The sequence below is a fragment of the Spinacia oleracea genome, chromosome 2 (genome assembly GCF_020520425.1).
Source record: "Spinacia oleracea cultivar Varoflay chromosome 2, BTI_SOV_V1, whole genome shotgun sequence".
Classification (NCBI taxonomy): domain Eukaryota; kingdom Viridiplantae; phylum Streptophyta; class Magnoliopsida; order Caryophyllales; family Amaranthaceae; genus Spinacia; species Spinacia oleracea.
The window spans coordinates 25,105,312-25,127,881 of NC_079488.1; positions in this window are offsets into that span (position 1 = coordinate 25,105,312).

The following is a 22,570-nucleotide window of genomic DNA, read 5'->3' on the forward strand; positions in this document are numbered from 1 at the left end:
TAAACATGAAATTTCAACATAAACAAGTTCATAACAATATTCAACATGGTTTCAATAATAGTACACATCCACAAACACACAGGTATTTACGTACCTTGTGTAAAAAAATTGATAGGCCACTTTAACAATCTCAAAATTCGCCTATAGAGAATTCTCCGTCTAAAAACAACAAATATAGATTCATATCAATTCACATTGAATTTTCAGCAACATTACGGTGCTTCAAACCCTTCCTAAACATAATTAGAGAATTCCCCAATATCAAAACTTAACTACAAAACCTACTAACATAGTGATTACTACACTAATGATCGCCAATTATCATAAACTCCAATAAACATGCCCCTTTACAATTTCTAGCAATATACATTAATTTTAAACTACTCCAAAATATATCCAACATACTTAAAATCATAAAAATAATAAATTTAATAACTTATAATCATCCTACCATGATTTAAAAATATTAAAACCTTAAAAATTCATTCTTTAATAATTAAAAACCCTTATTTAACAAAATTAATAAATCTGAAAATTAATAAATTCATTATGCAAATATATAAATCTGCATTCTATATTTACATAATTAAAACCATAATTTTAAAGCATGAAAACATTAATTAACTTGCTAAAACAAAATCAAAAAATTAAATAGTTTAGGGTTTAAAGAAATAACCAAAAAAGAGAGAAGGAGGGAGTGTTGGCGGCAGGGGCGGCGGCAACAACGAAGCTGGGCGACGGAGAAAACTCGGCGGCAGAGGGAAGCATCGATGGCGGATGATGTGACCGGCGATGGTGGTTGCGCTTATGGTGAAGCAAGCAAAGAAGAAAGGGAAGGCGAGCAAGCAAAAAGAAGTGTCTTGAAAGAGCTGATGTGCGTGGAGGAGAAGGGAGGAGAGAGTTGTTGTGAGTGGAGGAGAAGGTGGCCGGCGGCTGGGCGACGCTGCGGTTGCGTGGCTGGTGGCGACTGGTTGATGGAGGATGGTGGTGGCGTGAGGGAGAAAGAAGCAGGGAACCGAAGTACGTGAAGAGAAGAAGAGAAATAAAATAAAAGTGAGTTGTGAGTTTTCAGAGGAGAGAGAAATAATTGTGTGGGTAAAATTCTTGGGTTTGGGTTTTTTTGGGCTTAGGTATTTTAATTAGGATGGGATTAAGATTCCTTTTCTAATTTTAAAAGTGTTCGAGTCCAAACCCGATTATAAATACTTTTCTAAAACCGAATTGTTTCTATGTTTCAAATCGTTTTGGAATTATGATTCTAAAAATGTTTGATTTCGTAAATCATTAAAATATTTGAAATGCATTTAAATAAAATAATATACATTAAATATATATATATATATATACTACTAAAATTCACAAATTTCATTTAAATATAATTAATTATACGTTAAAATTTATTAATAACTTTATAAATTTACTGGGGATTACAATCTACCCCTCTTTGATGAAGTTTCGTCCTGAAACTTGACACGAGAACTCACAAATTTTTCAAAAGTCTTTAACTGATTCTTACTAGAAAAGTAATTGTGCCACTCATGTGCACTCTTTTGCCAACTTAAAGTTGCTTGCGTTACTCATGAACACATTTTCTTATGCGAAGATTACTTTGCATCAAGATGTATAATTTGCAAAAAATGAGCATAGAATGCATAAAAATGCCATAAAAATAGGTAAAAAGTGCGAATTTCTATCGCATTCTACCCCCCCTGAAAGAAAACGAGTTACACCCTCGTCACTCATCTCAGGGAATAACTCTGGATATTTCTCCTTCAACGAATTCTTTTCACTAAAATCATTCCAGCAAGTGGGGCTTCTGCACTTCGTTCCATCCAATGCCTCAAAATGTGTCATCTTAATGCTTGCATGATAACTATTGTTGTACGAAAATTCAATCACATCTAGATGGTCTTCCCAATTTGATACGAGTTTAAAAACTCGTTGTATGAGTAAGGATAGTTGATTAACAAGCTAGACCTATAGCTCGCCAAACGTGATTGAAAGGCAAAACCTATTGACTCACAATCAGCTCTTTGAGTAGAAAACACGTCGAAAACAAAGAAAAGGTTGAATTATAATAAAAAATTCAAAGTAAACTGAAAACAAGTGTTTATTCTTCAAAATTGGTTGTTTATTCCATTCAGCAAGCTGGATATAAATAGCCTAAAACAGCAGCCAAAGAACGGCTGTTACAAAGCTTTAAACAGCCATTTAAAAGCCATTTGAGGGCCTTTAAATTCGGTGGTTACAAAGCAATGAGAGCCTCCCTAATGCAGTCACTAATTTGCAGTTACAAAGGGCTTAAAACCCTCCTTACAATCAGCAACCTTTAAAGCTATTGAAATGACTGAATTTAAATGGGATTAAAACAATTGTCCCCTTATTAAACTGAATTAAACAAAAGAAAATAACAATCAGGTTTTAACCAACGAACCACCTTGATTAAACGAACCATCTTGATTAAGTGCAACGTACCACCTTGATTAAATGGACCATCAAACGAACTCATTCAATCCAAGTCACCATGCACACAAAATGAGACATTGAACCTAAATAAGCTTTGGTTCCAATTGTTAGCATAAGACCGTCACCTTGACCATCAACTTCATCCATGACCGTATCATCCCCTCCCCCTTTAAAAGGAATTGACCTGAATTCAGCAAGACCATCATCATCAAGATAGGGTGAGAGATCACCTACATTGAAAGTAGCATGGACACCTCGATCTTGTAAGCATTATCATTCACACGTGCAACCACCTTGTAAGGACCTTCTGCCCTAGGCATAAGCTTGTTTTTGCGTTTGCTTGGAAAACGCTCTTTCCTCAAATGAACCCAAACCAAATCACCTTCGTCAAACACCTGAGCCTTGCGATTCTTATTTGATTTCTGTTTATAAGAGGCATTGATAGCTTCAATACAGTCACGAACATGTTGGTGCAGTTTCATCATAAACTTCAACTTGGCATCGGCATCTTTGTGAACCAACTCATCTTTTGGTAATGGAATCAGATCCAATGGCAAGTAAGGATTAATCCCATATACCACTTCAAATGGAGAATGACCAGTAGCATAAGTAGGAGAACGATTATAAGAAAATTCAACGTGAGCAAGCTTGACATCCCAATCCTTTTGCGTTTTACTTACCAACCCTCGCAACAACGTTCCCAAGGTTCGATTTGTAACCTCCGTTTGCCCATCAGTTTGAGGGTGATGTGAACTGCTAAACAACAACTTGGTTCCCACCTTTCTCCACAATGTATTCCAAAAGTAACTCAAGAACTTGGAGTCACGATCAGAAACAATAGTTTTGGTAATTCCATGCAAACGAACAATCTCTTTATAATACAAATCGGCCACATTACAAGCATCATCTGTTTTGTGACAAGCAACGAAGTGAGCCATCTTTGAAAATCTATCAACCACGACCATAATAGCATCCTTACCTCTTTGAGTACGAGGCAAAGCCACTATAAAATCCATAGAAATGTCTTCCCAAGGACGAACTGGAACCGGCAAAGGTGAGTATAAACGGGGCTTGAAAGAACTCTTGGCCATATGACAAGTCACGCATTTATTCACAATGTTTGTTACATCGCCTAACATTTTAGGCCAAAAGAAATGCTCTCTCAAAATCTCCAAGGTCTTGGCTATGCCAAAGTGACTAGCCAATCCTCCACCATGAGCCTCACGGACTAGTAGCTCACGAATTGAGTGTTTAGGAATACAAAGACGATTGCCTTTGAAAAGAAGCCCATTTTGCAACATATATTCTCCATAGGCACCAACTGCACATTTCCCAAATGCGACTCCAAAGTCACCATCATCACGATAATAGTCTTTCAAGGTCTCAAACCCCAATAGACGAACATCAAGTGTAGCAAGCAAAATATACCTTCGTGATAGTGCATCAGCCACCACATTGCTTTTACCATCTTTGTACTTCAAATAAAAATGAAAGGATTGCAAGAACTCAACCCATTTAGCATGCCTTGGGCTCAATTTTTGTTGCCCATTAATATACTTCAAAGATTCATGATCAGAATGCAAAACAAAGTGGCTAGAACGCAAATAATGACTCCAATGATCCAAAGCTCTAACAATAGCATAGAACTCTTTATCATAAGTGCAATAATTCAAACGAGCACCCCCTAACTTTTCCGAAAAATAAGATATGGGACGCTTACCTTGGATCAAAACAGCACCAATTCCCACACCACTAGCATTACACTCTACCTCGAAAGGTTGAGAAAAATCTGGCAGCGCCAAAATATGAGCAGCACACAAACGCTCTTTAATCACATCAAACGCCTTTTGAGCGTCCTCTCCCCATACAAAAGCACATTTCTTCAAGCAACTAGTAATAGGACTAGTAATGGTACTAAAATCACGAATAAAACGTCTATAAAACGAAGCAAGACCATGAAATGAACGCACCTCACTTATAGTTTTAGTACTAGGCCATGATTTGATAGCCTCGATCTTGGACTAATCCACAGACACTCCATCCTTCAAAACCACATAGCCCAAGAATACCACATTGTCAACAAGAAATGAACACTTCTCTAGCTTGCCAAAGAGTTTTTGAGCTCTAAGGGTTACAAAAACATCCCTCAAATGAATCAGATGCTCCTCTTCGTTCTTACTATACACCAAGATGTCATCAAGATATACCATAACGAATCTGCCCAAAAATGATTTAAGCACTTCGTTCATTAGCCTCATAAACGTACTAGGAGCATTAGTGAGACCAAATGGCATGACGGTCCATTTATCTCCTTCACGCATCCGAATCTGATGATAACCACTCCGCAAATCAATTTTTTAGAACAACTTCGAACCATGGAGTTCATCTAACATATCATCAAGTCTCGAAATTGGAAAACGATACTTGATGGTAATGTTATTCACAACCCTACTATCAACACACATGCGCCATGTCCCATCTTTCTTAGGCACAAGCAACACCGGAACAGCACATGGACTCAAACTTTCTCTCACAAGTTCATCAATTTGCCTTTGCAACTCCTTTGTTTCCTCCGGATTTGCAACGATAGGCAGCCTTATTAGGCAAAGAAGTTCCTGGAATAAGATAAATTTGATGTTCAATACCACGAATAGGAGGTAAACCTGGTGGTAATTCGTCGGGAAATACATCTTTGAACTCAAACAGCAACTCGGCAATGGAACTGCCTTCTTTCCAATTTTGGCCTTCGATTGGACTCTCCTTAGCCACGAGAAAATATACCAACTCTCCATAATCTAGAGCTTGCTCAATTTCTCGTTCACTAGCCAACATGGTGAGATTCGGCTTCTTTTTTTTGCTTCACACTCATGGATCGAACCGCTTGAGATGACATAGGCTTTAGCACAATTTTCTTGCCTTTGTCTCTCAATTCATACTCGTTGCTTCTTCCTTTATGAACCACGTCCCTATCAAACTGCCAAGGACGACCCAACAAAATATTACAAGCATCCATAGGAATAACATCACAAAGAATCTCATCCACATACGAACCCATAGTCAAACCAACCCTTACTTGCTTCGACACCTTCACACTATTACCATCATCTAGCCAATGGAGTGTGTATGGCCTAGGATGGGCAGTAGTGATTAAGCCTAATTTTGACACCATTTCACTAGAAGCAACATTGGTACAACTCCCCCCATCAACAATCACACTACACCACTTATCCTTCACTAGACATTTAGTATGAAATAACTGATCTCGTTGGTCCAAATCAGTAGGTGAAATCTGAGTTTGTAGCGCTATAAGAACCAGATTTGTGTCATAAGTTGGAGCCTCGTATCCCTCTTCCTCCTCTTCATGATCACTCTCATCAAATACAAACACGTCCCCCACCCTCTTCTCCTCTTCAAACAACTCCTCACGGCACTCAACAGCTTCTCTCAAGGTCACTACCTGTTTATTTGGACACGCATTTTGATAATTCCCAAACCCTTGACACTTAAAACAACGCACCTTGGACAGACTTGTTTCTTTGGTTGGGTTAGTTAATTTTGGGGCAGCCGTAGAATTACTTGAACCTACGGTACTAGGTGATGTGTTTGGTTTCAAGACAGTTTCGGATTTAGCCCAAGACTTGGCCTTAGCATCCATACTTGACCCTCCCCCATATTTTGCCTTCCCTTGGTTTTCCAATTTTAAACAAAGTCCACAAAGAGTATCAAAATCAGAATATGGATAAAGGTCTACGGTATTGGAAATATTGTAGTTTAAACCCCTTAAAAATCTGGACAGTTTTTGTTCCTCAATCTCCTCAATTTCCCCCATTAAGGACAACTTTTCAAACTCATCTATATATTATGCCACACTCATTTTTCCTTGCCACAATTTAACGATAAGTCGTTATTCTATGAGTTGTTGGCACATACCTTTTAAGTAGCTTACGTTTCAAAGACTCCCAAGAGGTGATTTTACCTTCCCATCACGAATTCTCTTGGATTTCAGTCCCTCAAACCACAATGAAGTTCCTCGTCCTAGCTTCAATATGGCATATTTGCAACGCTTCTCATCATCAATGTCCTTGAAATCGAACATTCGCTCTATCTTGCGCTCCCACTCTAAATAAGCTTCCGGATCTGTTCCACCAAAAAATGCAGGAAGTTCCGTGACTTTGAATTCATCCACAACCCGTAGTGGATCACGTCTAGGATGTCTTTGAAATCCCCCATCTTGAATGTTCTTCAAGGCTTCTTGGAGATGTTGCAGAAAGTCTGGATCGTCAAAATCCTTTTTTTTTCCTCCTAAGAATCACGAACCTTGCTCTGATACCACTAATGATACGAGTTTAAAAACTCGTTGTATGAGTAAGGATAGTTGATTAACAAGCTAGACCTATAGCTCGTCAAACGTGATTGAAAGGCAAGACCTATTGACTCACAATCAGCTCTTTGAGTAGGAAACACGTCCAAAAAAAGAAAAGGTTAAATTATAATCAATAATTCAAAGTAAACTAAAAACAAGTGTTTATTCTTCAAAATTGGTTGTTTATTCCATTTAGCAAGCTGGCTATAAATAGCCTAAAACAGCAGCCAAAGAACGGCAAATACAAAGCTTTAAACAGCCATTTCAAAGCCATTTGAGGGCCTTTAAATTCGGTGGTTACAAAGCAATGAGAGCCTCCATAATGCAGTCACTAATTTGCAGTTACAAAGGGCTTAAAACCCTCCTTACGATCAGAAACCTTTAAAGCTATTGAAATGACTGAATTTAAATGGGAATAAAACAATTGTCCCCTTATTAAACTGAATTAAACAAAAGAAAATAACAATCAGACTTTAACCAACGAACCACCTTGATTAAACGAACCATCTTGATTAAGTGCAACGTACCACCTTGATTAAACGGACCATCAAACGAACTCATTCAATCCAAGTCACCATGCACACAAAATGAGACATTGAACCTAAATCAGCTTTGGTTCCAATTGTTAGCATAAGACCGTCACCTTGACCATCAACTTCATCCATGACCGTATCACAACTACCCTTAAAGTCAATAGCACATGCTCTCAACATATCTACCATTGTTTGGTTAGTCCTCTCAGTATGACTACCGATTGCAGGGTGGAAAGCAGTACTCATTTTCAATGTTGTCTCCAAAATTCAACTGGACCTTTTTGCCAAAATTTCAGACTTTTATGGTCATTAAGGCTCTTATATGTTGCTCCATAAAGGTAATTTCTCCAAATATTCAAAGCGAACACAATAGGAGCTAGCTCCAGGTCATGGGTAGGGTAATTAGTCTCATAAGGTTTCAATGACGCGACAACATGTGCAGAGGTCAAACGCTCTTTTAGAATCTAGAAAGCTTCCTCACATTTCTCACTCCACTCGATCTTGATTCATTTTTCATCAGGTTGGTCATTTGTCTTGTTATTTTCCAAAAGTCTCTAACAAACCTCCTTTAATAGCCAACTAGGCCTAGGAAACTTCAGATATCAGACACGTTCTTTGGACTAGGTCACTCACTCACAGCTTGGATCTTAGCAGCATCTACAGAGACTCCTTCCTTTGACACATGGTGACCCAAAAGGCTAATTTCTCCAAACAAAACTCCCACTTAGAGAACTTGGCATACAACTGATTCTTTCTAAGAGTCTCCAATATAATCCTCAAGTGTTCATCATGCCGTTTTCATTCTTTGAATACATCAAGATATCATCAATAAATACAACGACTAACTTATAGAATTCGCGGAAAATCCTATACATCAAATCCATGACTATGGAAGGCGCATTGGTTAACCCAAAAGGCATTACTGTAAACCCATAAATGACCATAACCAGTTCTAAATGAGGTCTTAGGTACATCCTTATCATCTATCCTCGATAGGTGATACTCCTAACGCAAATCGATCCCCAAAAATACGTCTTCCCCACTCAATTAATCAACTAGGTTATCTATCCTAGGCAAAGGATACTTGTTCTTGATAGTTACATTGTTTAGCTCCCCAAAATCGATGCATAATCCCATACTCCCATCTTTCTTCTTAACAAAAAACACAGGAGCTCCCCACGGATGCACTAGGCCTAATATACCCCTTATTGAACAATTCTTGCAACTGAGTTTTCAATTCGCTCATTTCAGGAGGTGTCATTCTATATGGTGCTTTTGATATAGGTGTCATTCCAGGATTTAACTCTATAGTGAACTCAAGGGCTCTAGCAGGTGGCATACCCGCAATTTCACTGAGAAACACATCAATGAATTCATTCACAATTGGAATATCCTCGATCTTCGCTCCGACTTCTTTACTCACATCTAACACACTACAGAAAAATTGTTCACACCCCTTCTTAACCAATTTTCCTCACTTGCATTGCAGAAATCACCCCAAAGTTATTGGACTTCACAAAACGCCTATATGAGGTCAACCTCCCAATAGGGTTTCTTAATCTTACTTTCTGAATTTCACAGTCTATCTTGGCCTGGTACAAACTTAGCCAATCCATTCCCAGAATTACATCTAGGTCTCCCAGACTAAACTCTATCAAATTAGAAGGAAAATGGCAGTCTTTTATCTTCAAAGGTAAGTTCTTAAATATTTGTTACACCTTATGGTTACACCAGTAGGCGTACTAACAGGTAAATCAATCACTTCAAAATCTACTAATTTCATACTTTTAACAACAGAGGACGAAATAAAAGGATAAGCCGCCCCTGACTCTAATAACGTTTTAACTAGCACGACATTAATAGAAAAAAAGTACCAGAAACTACGTCGGTAGCTCATTTAGCTTCATTTCAACTCATCGCGAACAGTTTACCCAGAGCCTTATAGTGGTTGTTATTCTCAGTAGTAGGTTTATGGAGGTTCCCTTGGTTGTTCTTCTCCCCTACAGGCTTCGAACCCTGATTTCCCGATTGGTTATACCCTGACTTCCCCTGGTTACCACTCCCATGACTATTCTGCTCCTTCTTTTTCTTAGTGAAACACTCACACTCCCTATGGCCCTTCTTTTGACAGTAGTTACAGGTCACTAAGTCTCCCCGTAGTTCCTTTCAGGATGGTTATTGTTGCACCTCTTGCAGTGGTACACTCTCTCAGACTGGTTCCTATTGTTGTAGTTGTTGCCCTGATTGTTTCTCCCTTGAAAATTCTCATTCCCATTCCTGTTCTTTTTGTAGTTCCCTTGACTTCCCCATCATTAAACTCTTTCCTTTTCTCACCCACTACAATATTATTCTTATCACGCCTAGTCTAAAGGCCATAAATGTGGGCGGCTCTCCCATAAACGATGTATATTGATGAAAAAGTTTCACCACCTAACCTGATACGAGTTTAAAAACTCGTTGTATAAACAAGGATAGTTGATTAACAAGCTAGACCTTTAACTCGTTGATCGTGAATGCAAGACAAGACCTATTGACTCACAATCAGTTATTTGAATAGGAAACGCGTCCAAAACAAAGAAAAAGGCTGAATTATAAACTATAATTCGAAATGTAACAAACAAGTGTTTTAATCATCCAGTTGGTTGTTTATTCCAATCAAGAAGCTGACTATAAATAGCCAAAAACCAACAGCTACAAGAGCTTTAAACGGCTAATTAAGAGCCATTTAAGAGCCTTTAAAATTGGCAGTTACAAGCTCTAAAGCCTCCTAATTCAGTCACTAAATTGGAGGTTACAAAGGCTTAAAACTCTCCTTACAAACAGCAATAATCAAAGCTAAGTAATGACTGAATTTAAATTGGGGATTTAAACAAATATCCCTTTATTAAACCGGCTTTAACCAAAGCAATTAAAAATAATAAGTGCGTACAATCTGTTTAAACAAGCGGACCAATGTGATTAAACGGACCAGTTTGATTAACGTACCACCTTGATAATAAGGACCATATAACGAGCTCACTCAATCCAAGTCACCATGCACACAAAATGAGCCATTGAACCCAAATCAGTTTTGGTTCCAATTGCTAGCATAAGACTATCACTTTCATCCATAACCGTATCATCCCCTCCCCCTTTAAAAGGAATTGACCTCAATTCAGCAAGGCCATCATCATCAAGATAAGGTGAAAGATCACCTACATTAAAAGTAGCATGGACACCATAGTCTCCCGGAAGCTCAATCTTGTAAGCATTATCATTCACACGTGCAACCACCTTGTAAGGACCTTCAGCCCTAGGCATAAGCTTGTTCTTGCGTTTGTTTGGAAAACGCTCTTTCCTTAAATGAACCCAAACCAAATCACCTTCTTCAAACAACCTCGGTTTGCGATTCTTATTTGATTTCTGTTTATAAGAGGCATTAATAGCTTCAATTCGCTCACGAACTTGTTGGTGCAGTTTCATCATAGACTTTAACTTAGCATCGGCATCCTTGTGAACCAACTCATCTTTTGGTAATGGAATTAAATCCAAGGGCAAGTATGGATTAATCCCATATACTACCTCAAATGGAGAATGACCAGTAGCATAAGTAGGAGACCGATTATAAGCAAATTCAGCGTGAGCAAGCTTGACATCCCAATCCTTTTGCGTTTTACTTACCAACCCTCTCAATAGCGTTCCCAAGGTTTGATTTGTCACCTCTGTTTGCCCATCAGTTTGAGGGTGATGTGAAGTGCTAAACAACAACTTGGTTCCCACCTTTCTCCACAATGTATTCCAAAAGTAACTCAAGAACTTGGAATCTCGATCAGAAACAATAGTCTTTGGAATTCCATGCAAACGAACAATCTCCTTATAATACAAATCAGCCACATTACAAGCATCATCCATTTTGTGACAAGCAAAGAAGTGAGCCATTTTTTAAAATCTATCCACCACGACCATAATAGCATCCTTACCTCTTTGAGTACGAGGCAAAGCCACTATAAAATCCATGGATACATCTTCCCAAGGGCGAACTGGAACCGGCAAAGGTGAGTATAAACCGGGTTTGAAAGAACTCTTGGCCATATGACAAGTCACACATTTATTCACAATGTTCGTTACATCACCTAACATTTTAGGCCAAAAGAAATGTTCTCTCAATATTTCCAAGGTCTTGGCTATGCCAAAGTGACCAGCCAATCCTCCACCATGAGCCTCACGCACTAGTAACTCACGAATTGAATGCTTAGGAATACAAAGGCGATTACCTTTGAAAAGAAACCCATCTTGCAACATGTACTCCCCATAAGCACCAACTGCACATTTCTCGAATGCAACTCCAAAATCACCATCATCAGGATAATAATCTTTTAAGGTTTCAAACCCCAACAAACGAACATCAAGTGTAGCAAGCAAAGTGTACCTTCGTGATAATGCATCAGCCACCACATTGCTTTTACCATCTTTGTATTTCGAAGAAATATGAAAGGATTGCAAGAACTCAACCCATTTAGCATGCCTTGGGCTCAATTTTTGTTGCCCATTAATATACTTCAAAGATTCATGATCAGAATGCAAAACAAAGTGGCTAGAACGCAAATAATGACTCCAATGATCCAAAGCTCTAACAATGGCATAGAACTCTTTATCATAAGTGCAATAATTCAAACGAGCACCCCCTAACTTTTCCGAAAAATAAGCTATGGGACGCTTACCTTGGATCAAAACAGCACCAATCCCCACTCCACTAGCATCACACTCGACCTCAAAAGGTTGAGAGAAATCTGGCAGCGCCAAAATAGGAGCAGCACACAAACGCTCTTTAATCACATCAAACGCCTTTTGAGCGTCCTCTCCCCATACAAAAGCACCTTTCTTCAAGCAACTAGTGATAGGACTAGTAATAGTACTGAAATCACGAATGAAACGTCTATAAAATGAAGCAAGACCATGAAATGAACGCACCTCACTTATAGTTTTAGGATTAGGCCACGATTTGATAGCCTCGATTTTGGACTGATCCACGGACACTCCATCTTTCGAAACCACATAGCCCAAGAATACAACATTGTCAACAAGGAATGAACACTTCTCTAACTTCCCATAGAGTCTTTGAGCTCTAAGTGTTTCAAAAACATCCCTCAAATGAATCAGATGCTCCTCTTCGTTCCTACTATACACCAAGATGTCATCAAGATATACCACAACGAATCTGCCCAAAAATGATTTAAGCACCTCGTTCATTAGCCTCATAAACGTACTAGGAGCATTAGTGAGACCAAATGGCATGACGGTCCACTCATATAAACCATGTTTTGTCTTGAAAGCCGTTTTCCACTCATCTCCTTCACGCATCCGAATCTGATGATAACCACTTCGCAAATCAATTTTTGAGAACAACTTCGAACCATGGAGCTCATCTAACATATCATCAAATCTCGGGATTGGAAAACGATACTTGATGGTAATGTTATTCACAGCCCTACTATCAACACACATTCGCCATGTTCCATCTTTCTTAGGCACAAGCAACACCGGAACAGCACATGGACTCAAGCTTTCTCTAACATAGCCTCGATTCACAAGTTCATCAATTTGCTTTTGTAATTCCTTTGTTTCCTCCGGATTGCAACGATAGGCAGCCTTATTAGGCAAAGAAGTTCCTGGAATAAGATCAATTTGATGTTCAATACCACGAATAGGGGGCAAACCTGGTGGTAATTCATCCGGAAATACATCCTTGAACTCAAACAACAATTCGGCAATGGGACTGCCTTCTTTCCAATTTTGGCCTTCAATTGGACTCTCCTTAGCCACGAGCAAATACACCAACTCTCCATGATCAAGAGCTTGCTCAATTTCTCGTTCACTAGCCAACATGGTGAGATTCGGCTTTTTCTTTTGTTTCACACTCATGGATCGAACCGCTTGAGATGACATAGGCTTTAGCACAATTTTCTTGCCTTTGTCTCTTAATTCATACTCATTGCTTCTCCCTTTATGAATCACGTCCCTATCAAACTGCCAAGGACGACCCAACAAAATATGACAAGCATCCATAGGAATAACATCACAAAGAACTTCATCCACATACGAACCCATAGTCAAACCAACCCTTACTTGCTTCGACACTTTTACACTATTACCATCATCAAGCCAATGGAGTGCGTATGGCCTAGGATGGGCAGTAGTGATTAAGCCTAATTTTGACACCATTTCACTAGAAGCAGCATTGGTACAACTCCCCCCATCAACAATTACACTACACCACTTATCTTTCACTAGACATTTAGTATGAAACAACTGATCTCGTTGGTCTAGATCAGTAGGTGAAATTTGAGTTTGTAGCGCTCTAAGAACCAGATTTGTGTCATAAATTGGAGCCTCATACCCTTCCTCTTCCTCCTCATCACCACTCTCATCAAACACAAATACGTCCCCCAACCTCTTTTCCTCTTCAAACAACTCCTCACGACATTCAACAGCTTCTCTCAAGGTCACTACTCGTTTATTTGGACACGCATTTTGATAATGCCCAAACCCTTGACACTTAAAACAACGCACCTTGGACAGACTTGTTTCTTTGGTTGGGTTAGATAGTTTAGGGGCAGCCGTAGAATTACTTGAACCTACGGTACTAGGTGATGTGTTTGGTTTCAAGCTAGGTTCGGATTTAGCCCAAGACTTGGCTTTACCATCCATACTAGACCCTCCCCCATATTTTGCCTTCCCTTGATTTTCCAATTTTAAACAAAGTCCAAAAAGAGTGTCAAAATCAGAATATGGATAAAGGTCTACGGTATTGGCAATATTATAATTTAGACCCCTTAAAAATCTGGACAGTTTTTGTTCCTTAATTTCCTCAATTTCTCCCATTAAGGACAACTTTTCAAACTCATCAATATATTCAGCCACACTCATTTTTCCTTGCCTCAATTCGGCAATTTTACGATAAGTTGTTATTCTATGAGTTGTTGGCACATACCTTTTACGTAGCTTACGTTTCAAAGACTCCCAAGAGGTAATTTTCTCCTTCCCTTCACGTATTCTCTTGGATTTCAGTCCCTCGAACCACAATGAAGCCCCTCGTCCTAGCTTCAATATGGCATATTTGCAACGCTTCTCATCATCAATGTCCTTGAAATCGAACATTCTCTCTATTTTGCGCTCCCACTCCAAATAGGCTTCCGGATCTGTTCCACCAACAAATTCAGGAAGTTCGGTGACTTTGAATTCATCCATAGCCCGTAGATCACGCCTAGGTGGCCTACGATACCCCCATCTCTAACGTTCTTCAAGGCTACTTGGAGATGTTGTAGAAAGTCAGGATCATCAAAATTCATATTTCAGTTTGTAAGAATTACGAACAGCAGCTCTCTTTTTTTTTTTCCCTTTTTTTTTTTTTTTTTTTTTTTTTTTGGGGCGGATCACACGAACAGCAGCTCTGATACCACTAATGATACGAGTTTAAAAACTCGTTGTATAAACAAGGATAGTTGATTAACAAGCTAGACCTTTAACTCGTTGATCGTGAATGCAAGACAAGACCTATTGACTCACAATCAGTTCTTTGAATAGGAAACGCGTCCAAAACAAAGAAAAAGGCTGAATTATCCAGTTGGTTGTTTATTCCAATCAAGAAGCTGACTATAAATAGCCAAAAACCAACAGCTACAAGAGCTTTAAACGGCTAATTAAGAGCCATTTAAGAGCCTTTAAAACTGGCAGTTACAAGCTCTAAAGCCTCCTAATTCAGTCACTAAATTGGAGGTTACAAAGGCTTAAACTCTCCTTACAAACAGCAATAATCAAAGCTAAGTAATGACTGAATTTAAATTGGGGATTTAAATAAATATCCCTTTATTAAATCGACTTTAACCAAAGCAATTAAAAATAATAAGTGCGTACAATCTGTTTAAACAAGCGGACCAATGTGATTAAATGGACCAGTTTGATTAACGTACCACCTTGATAATAAGGACCATATAACGAGCTCACTCAATCCAAGTCACCATGCACACAAAATGAGCCATTGAACCCAAATCAGTTTTGGTTCCAATTGCTAGCATAAGACTATCACTTTCATCCATAACCGTATCATAACCCCAGCTGGATTTCATCAGTCAACCCTTGTTCAAACCTTTGGGCCTTTAAATCCTCAGTGGCTACTACCTCGGGTGCAAACCAAGATAGTGTTATGATTTGCTGTAATATTCTGAAATGATCATACCCCATCCTAAAGTTAATGAATTCCTGGGCTTTCTGTTTTCTCATGAAGGCAGGGTAAAACTTTACCCTTAAGGCAATAACGAAAGAATCCCAATTGAATCCCTCAGCAGCGCTAAGTCTAGCCCCATTTTCTCTCCACCATAAATCAACTTCATCTTTCAAGGACAGGACAACTTGACCTACTCTCATGTCCTCATGATAGTTCACAGCCCCAAACAGTTTCTCAAACTCTCTAACCTAGTTTTCTAAGAAGGTAGGATCAACTTGCCCCTTAAAGTATGGTGGCTTAACCTTGGATCAGGACGCTCAGTTTCTCAAACATGTCCCCAGCAGAATCAGGACGCTCAGTTTTCTCCTGAATCAGTTTCTCTGCCAAGAGGCGAATAGCAGCAGCTAACTCGCTATTGTTGTTTGCCATTCTAGTGTGTGATCTGAAATTAATGATTCTACCTTAGGTTCGATACATAACTTACGTGTCATCCTCTACGAAGGCAATATTTGATTTGATCATAGCGATCACATCAACAAACACTTATTCAAGAAATTAGAACAATATTAGAGTAATCATCGTCACTCATCCATAAAGAATATCCACATACTGCACATAAGGCATATCATTTTGAATCATATTGGTCATAAGGGTCTGGATCACCCCTTATTTCCTTTATGCAATCAAATCACTTACTATTTTGGTGGCAATTAAATTGATCCACAATTTGCATTGAGTATGCAAACAATAAAAGAATTAATTCCTTGCGTGCTACTTAGAGCTTGGAGTATTATGGAATTCTCAAAATGAAAAGAATACTCTAACTTCTCTTTCTAACTCTATAAAAAGTTTATTACATCCTTGAAAAGAATAAAGAATAACTCAAACCCATATTGCTTTAAATTTAAATTGTTGTAGCTTTGCTATTTATTCTTTAAAACATAAGAGAATTAACTAACTATTACAACCTCAAATGCTTGCGGCATCTTGCCTATCTGTTCATTCCTTGGAAACTTGCGGAGTGAAATCTAGATCTTCAGGATCTTCGAACTCTTCCTCCGGGTTTGAGTCTTCTTCCATGTCTTCATCTTGATGAGGCTCACTTGCCCCTCACCTTCAGGCTCCACATCTGAATCACTAGAGATCTCAATGGTAGGCTCATGGGCCTCTAGGTTAGGGTTTTCTGCCTCAACCCCTACATTCTCATCCTCCACGGCTACATCATTTCCCTCTAGATCATTATTTACACCAAATCCTATAGGTTCCTCTATAACTGCATCCCAAGCATGACTCCCTATGTCCTTACCTTCCTTGAATCCACTTTTTGCTACCTCAATAATGGTGGTCATGATCTCTGAGTCATATCTCCACCTACCATCCCTAGTCCCATACTTAGCCAAATTTGGGGTTCCATCATCAGAATGCATGTCTTTAAACTTATCTTTGAGCTCTAAGTATGGCATTTTGCTAAGTAAGCAATGAAGAATGGTGGATGCTATGATATCCTCTCTCATTAAGATGGGTTGGTCTTGTATCCTAGCAAAATACTCACATCCAAACACAACTTTCTTTACAAATAGACATGGAGTCTTTTCGTCAATCTTCTCAAGGGATCCTATGTTGGTGTACTTGGAAAGAAACATTTTATTCCTGAAAGAAACAACTTAAGGTCTCACTAATGATTTCCCAATCAAACCATAATCAAAGTTCAATAAAATAATAAGTTTGGTGGAATCAAACAATTTCTCTTATGCACATTTAAATGCAACACTTAAACATTTGACATTTGCATATAAAAATTAACTCCTTATGCTAGAATTAACTAGCTACTAATGCACATAGAATTATATCCTAAACTAAAGCATTGAAGTAATTTAAATAATAAAATAAAACAAAGAAAATAGTAAGAAAAGAAAAAAATAAAATAAAAATAAAAGTTTAATAATATTTTTTTGTTACTTTTAAAATAAGAATTAAGATAAGTTTGAAAAGAAAGATGATTAATTCGAATAAAAGAATTTACATTTCCTAAAAACATAATTGTACCCTTTTTCCCTTTTTTTTGTAATTCCGAATAAATTAAAATAAATTCAATGAAAAGAAATTAATTAACTCGAACAAGAGAAATTAAATTTTCAAATAAGTCGAAGAAAAATAATTAATTCGAACCAAAAAAAAAAGTTTTGTATCATCTACAATTTAGGATTTTAGGCCAAATAAAAGTTCAGACTCTTTTTGAAAAATAATTAATTCGGACCCTTTCAAAAATAAAGAAAATATTTCGATCTATTTAATTTAATTATTTGGAGCTTAATTCAACGAAATTCGTTTTAAGTAAATAATTAGTTAGTTAGGCGCCTAAAAGCATAAAAACAGACACAAAAAGTCAATAAAAACCTATAGCTCCTAGATACCACTTTGTAACACCCCGATAAAACTCTCTTTTCTAAAATAACCTTTTAATATAAAACGTAGAGGATCATCAAAGCATTATTGCCAATTTGAAAACGTATCAGCTTATTCAGAATTTTGCAGCGGAAAACATAATAAATAACTTTAAGTTTATGAATAGTCAGCTGCGGAATTAACTCCAAATTCAACCAATGAAAACAAAGTCAACATAACTAATTTATCGAGTCTAAAGTCCAGTTAAAGAAACCCAACTTAACCTTGAATATTAAAACTAAACTACAAGCTCTCCAATCCCGAACCCAATGATGCATCATCTTCAAACCTGCAGATGGACAATGCTTATTGATCCTTAGAGGCTGCTCAACAAAATGGGTCATCACAAGATCAATAAGGCCGGTATAACCATGATTAACACACACAAACAAAGCACGTAATCAGCAAAGCTGAGTACTACATACTAAATCAATAATAATCCTAACATGATTCTATTAAACGAACAATCCTAACATGATACTAAAAAAAATAAGTAAGGACAACCAAAACATATTAACTTGAGGACCACGTTTGACTAGATTGGACTAGACTTTTATGACATTAATATTTATTTTAATTAGAATAGTCAATGGACCGAGTTGTTTAACTAGAAGCCTTCACTAAGGAAGACGAGGTACGGGCGCGACTTCGTAACCCCAATGACCTGCGATATCGTGGAACTTTTGAAGAAAATAGAACGCGGTGATCAATACGGTCCCAGAAAAAGCCATGGGCTACCACCATGAATTCGAACTCCTGATTGTCCGTCACTTCAGACGTACACAATCTAAAGCTATTGTTATTCAATTTTACTTTATATGATTTACCAATTAATACTTTGTTATGACTCGTCAATCACATAAATAATATAATCAACAAGTATTTACAACGGTTTTTATCTTGGAATTAAATAAGTGATCACAAAGCTTTCAATCAAGAATTCATTCCAGCTAATTCAATATTTCCTTTATCAATGGTCAATAACCTTTCATAGGTGTAAAATATCAACATACTACACAAGGCGCACTGTCCTCATAAAGTAGTGAAATACTAAAAAGGGAATAACATGATCCATGCCAATATATAAAATAATATAACTTTCCAAAATTAAAATGATTGCATCAATTATCCATGCCAACATGATATAATTCTCATAATAAACTCTATGCTCAACATGTTCATCCAACGGCATTAAACATGAATTTTCAACATAAAAAAGTTCATAACAATATTCAACATGGTTTCAATAATAGTACACATCCACAAACACACTGGTATGTACGTACCTTGTGTAAAAAAATTGATGTGCCACTTTAACAATCTCAAAAGTCACCTACGGAGAATTCTGATAGTTCAGTAGGAACACTTGACAAGAGGGGGGTGAATTGTTTCTTGGGAACTTGGGTAAGTTTCTTGCGGAATTTAAACAATAAAGAAACTGTGATCAATAAGCGAAGAAAGATATGAAACTGAGGAACCTTCTTGACACTAATCAAGAAGAACCTCACAACTCTTTTGTATTAATGTAATACCTCTATTACAAATACGCTTTTTAACTCGAGTTCCTCTCGAGCACGAGTTCCCCACAGCAATCCCCGTCGATTACTGTGCTCCTCTTTCTCACTCTGACTTAACTCTAAGTCACTCTTTCTCTCTCTGAATTAACTCTAAGTCACTCAAGGATCACTTAACCCTTAAACCCAAAATACAATTTGATAGAAAACTCTAGTACGTAATAAAGCTTATAGCAATAAGGAACTCAAGGAACACTCTTTTTGTAAACTGATTCTCTTAAAACGTTTAGGCTCTTGAAGATATATTTTGCAAAGATCAGTTGTGTGTTTTAAAAAGCAAAAACTCTTTTCCTTTTATAGAGGAGTTTTACATAAGGTTGGATACCCATGTTTCTCTCAACTACCCACTAACTGTTACTGCTCAGTAACATGGGCATAGTTGGAGAGAAACAGGGGAGACCAAATCAAAACACTACTTGCACGTTTAAATGAAAATACTGGGGAGAGTTTTAAGAATCATGGGAAAATCTTTTGTTTGGAAAACAAGTAAAATATAAATCAGGATCCTATGTTTATATTTATTAAATTCAATTTATTTATTAACAAAGATTTTCTTATTAAAACTCTTTTATAATTACAGTTAATATTTTTTAATTAAAATGTACCAAAATACTTATGTTCCTTTCGTTCCAAACTACGTATAAACAATATTAAATACTTACATAAATCCTAAACATAATCTCATATGTTATAGTCTTCATGCTTGCACCTTTAGGAAGCTTCGCTCGAGGATCCACATAATATATGAGGATCTCGCCTTTGTAAATTTGCCAAATGATTAATTCTTTAACGTAGTGTCTGACATGGATCAAGTGACTTGCATATATTCCACTTTGCTTAGTTTATCCAACTCAGGATCTCCCTAACTTGGCATTATCCCTCTAAGGATCTCGGAACCTAATTTGCAACATAACTGAATCAATAGTCAGGAGTTTGCTTTGTCATCATCAAAACTTTAGGGTCAACAATATTCCCCCTTTTTGGTGATGACAACAAAAACAAACTTTCACTAAATATAATTATAATCAATTATCATAAATATATAAAAAAATTAAAGTAGATTTATAAAAATTAATTTAAGCTACCGAAATTGAAATTAAGGAAAAGCAAAATTAATTTTAATAAACGAAATAAAATTGAAACGAAAAACAAAATAAAAAAAAATAGCTTACATCGAGAAGAGAGTAGTGAGACGGACTCAAGTGATCAATTTAAGTTATGTTTGCATTCAGTTCCCCCTGTTGGCATTAACAAAAAGTAGAAAAACACAATACTAATATATACCGGTTATAGCTCCCTCCGATCAACGTTTGGCAAACTAAGTTAGCCTCAAAGGTAAGTTCCAACGTACTAAATTTGAATATAAAACATAATAATTAACAAGCCATGTTTTTAGAGATACGATATTTTAGGAGTTCCACTGGAAATAAAAGAAATAAGAGTCATAATGTATCCCAACAGAGGGTTACATACCAAATAAAAATAAAAATAAAGAAAAAGTTCCAAAAGAAATCAAAAGCGTAATGTAACACAAAAAAAATGGATTAGGGAAGATGGTTTGGGTATGGAACAAGTTTAGATGTTGGCAGTAAGATCCTCAAACATGTGAAGGACTTGAATCCATATGCTGAACCCCAGACAGTAAGGCTTTCACTTGTTCCTGCAGTTGTAGTACCTGAGCATTTGTGGATTCTTGAAGAAGTATCATTCGATCCATATCCTTTCTCAACTGCATAACTTGTTCCTTGAGATCCTCCTTGGTGGGATCATGGAATCCTAAGGAACTCAATGAACCAAAAGCTGCAAACCCACCAAAGCCAGTAAAGGATGAAGGAACAATAGGAGCGAGAGGAACAAGGATGTACCTTGGTGGAGGAACAGGGATATCCACCTTTGGTGTAGGAACAGGGGTGGATATTTTTTCAAGTATAGCATGTTCCTTTTCCTCCTCAATTTCTACAGTTTCCTCCAATTCTTCCACTTTCTCATCATCATCCTCATTATCACATGATATATCAACAAACAACAGAGGATTATTCACTTTAGGAGCTCTAGTAGAGACCCTTATGCTTTTATGTTTCCCTTGAGGAACACCCTTAGGCACCTTAGGAACCACCTTTTTCCCTAGCTTCTCTACCTTCTTTAACTTTTTAGCCTTAACCACTCCTTCCTCCTTATCACTATGATCATCTTTCCCATTACCCGTGGACCAACATAACCTCCCATTCATCACTTCCAATTTCATGCTTCTCAACAAATCACTTTGAAAAATTTGTTGACTAGTGACTGGCAATTCTCCATAGTCACGCAAATCCACAGAAAAGCTTTGAAACACCAAAGTCAACAAAGAAGCATATCCAACTTTATAATCCAATGGAACAAATGTAGGGGAATACAGTTAAACATAATAACATGTGCGGAACAATCCCCAAAGCCAGGAAACATGTATAAATCACAAATTAAGCAAACTTATATTCGAAGCGTGTTTTCCACAATAATCCGTCAACGAACACGAACAAAGAACTCCACTTGTCGTTCCTCTACTTGGTTCACCGACACGATCAGATCCGTCTTGATAAACGTATCTTAGACAATTGATCAAGAGATTTGCTTTTGGGATGAACACACTATGGAGGCACAAAGAGAATTAGGGTTCTCTGTTTTCTCCTAGGGTTGTGTGTAATCTGAATTGTGATTGTGCTTAGTTGGAAATTAGGTTGTAAGGTTATTTACATAACCTTACTAACCGACCAAGCCAAGAGGCAAGGCCGGCTAGCAAGCCCGCAAGCCAAAACGCACGGACACGCACAGCCAGTGGGCCGTGGGCCGCGCTGCTGCTGTGTCGTGGTCTCGGCCCGCATGCACGCGCACAGCTCCGCGCCACAAGGGCCTCGCTGCTGCTGCGTTGCTTTGCTTGCTCGCCTATGCGCGCGCCCATGGGCCTCGAGTGCTTCGTGCACTCGGCTCGTGGGCCGCTCCTTGTATT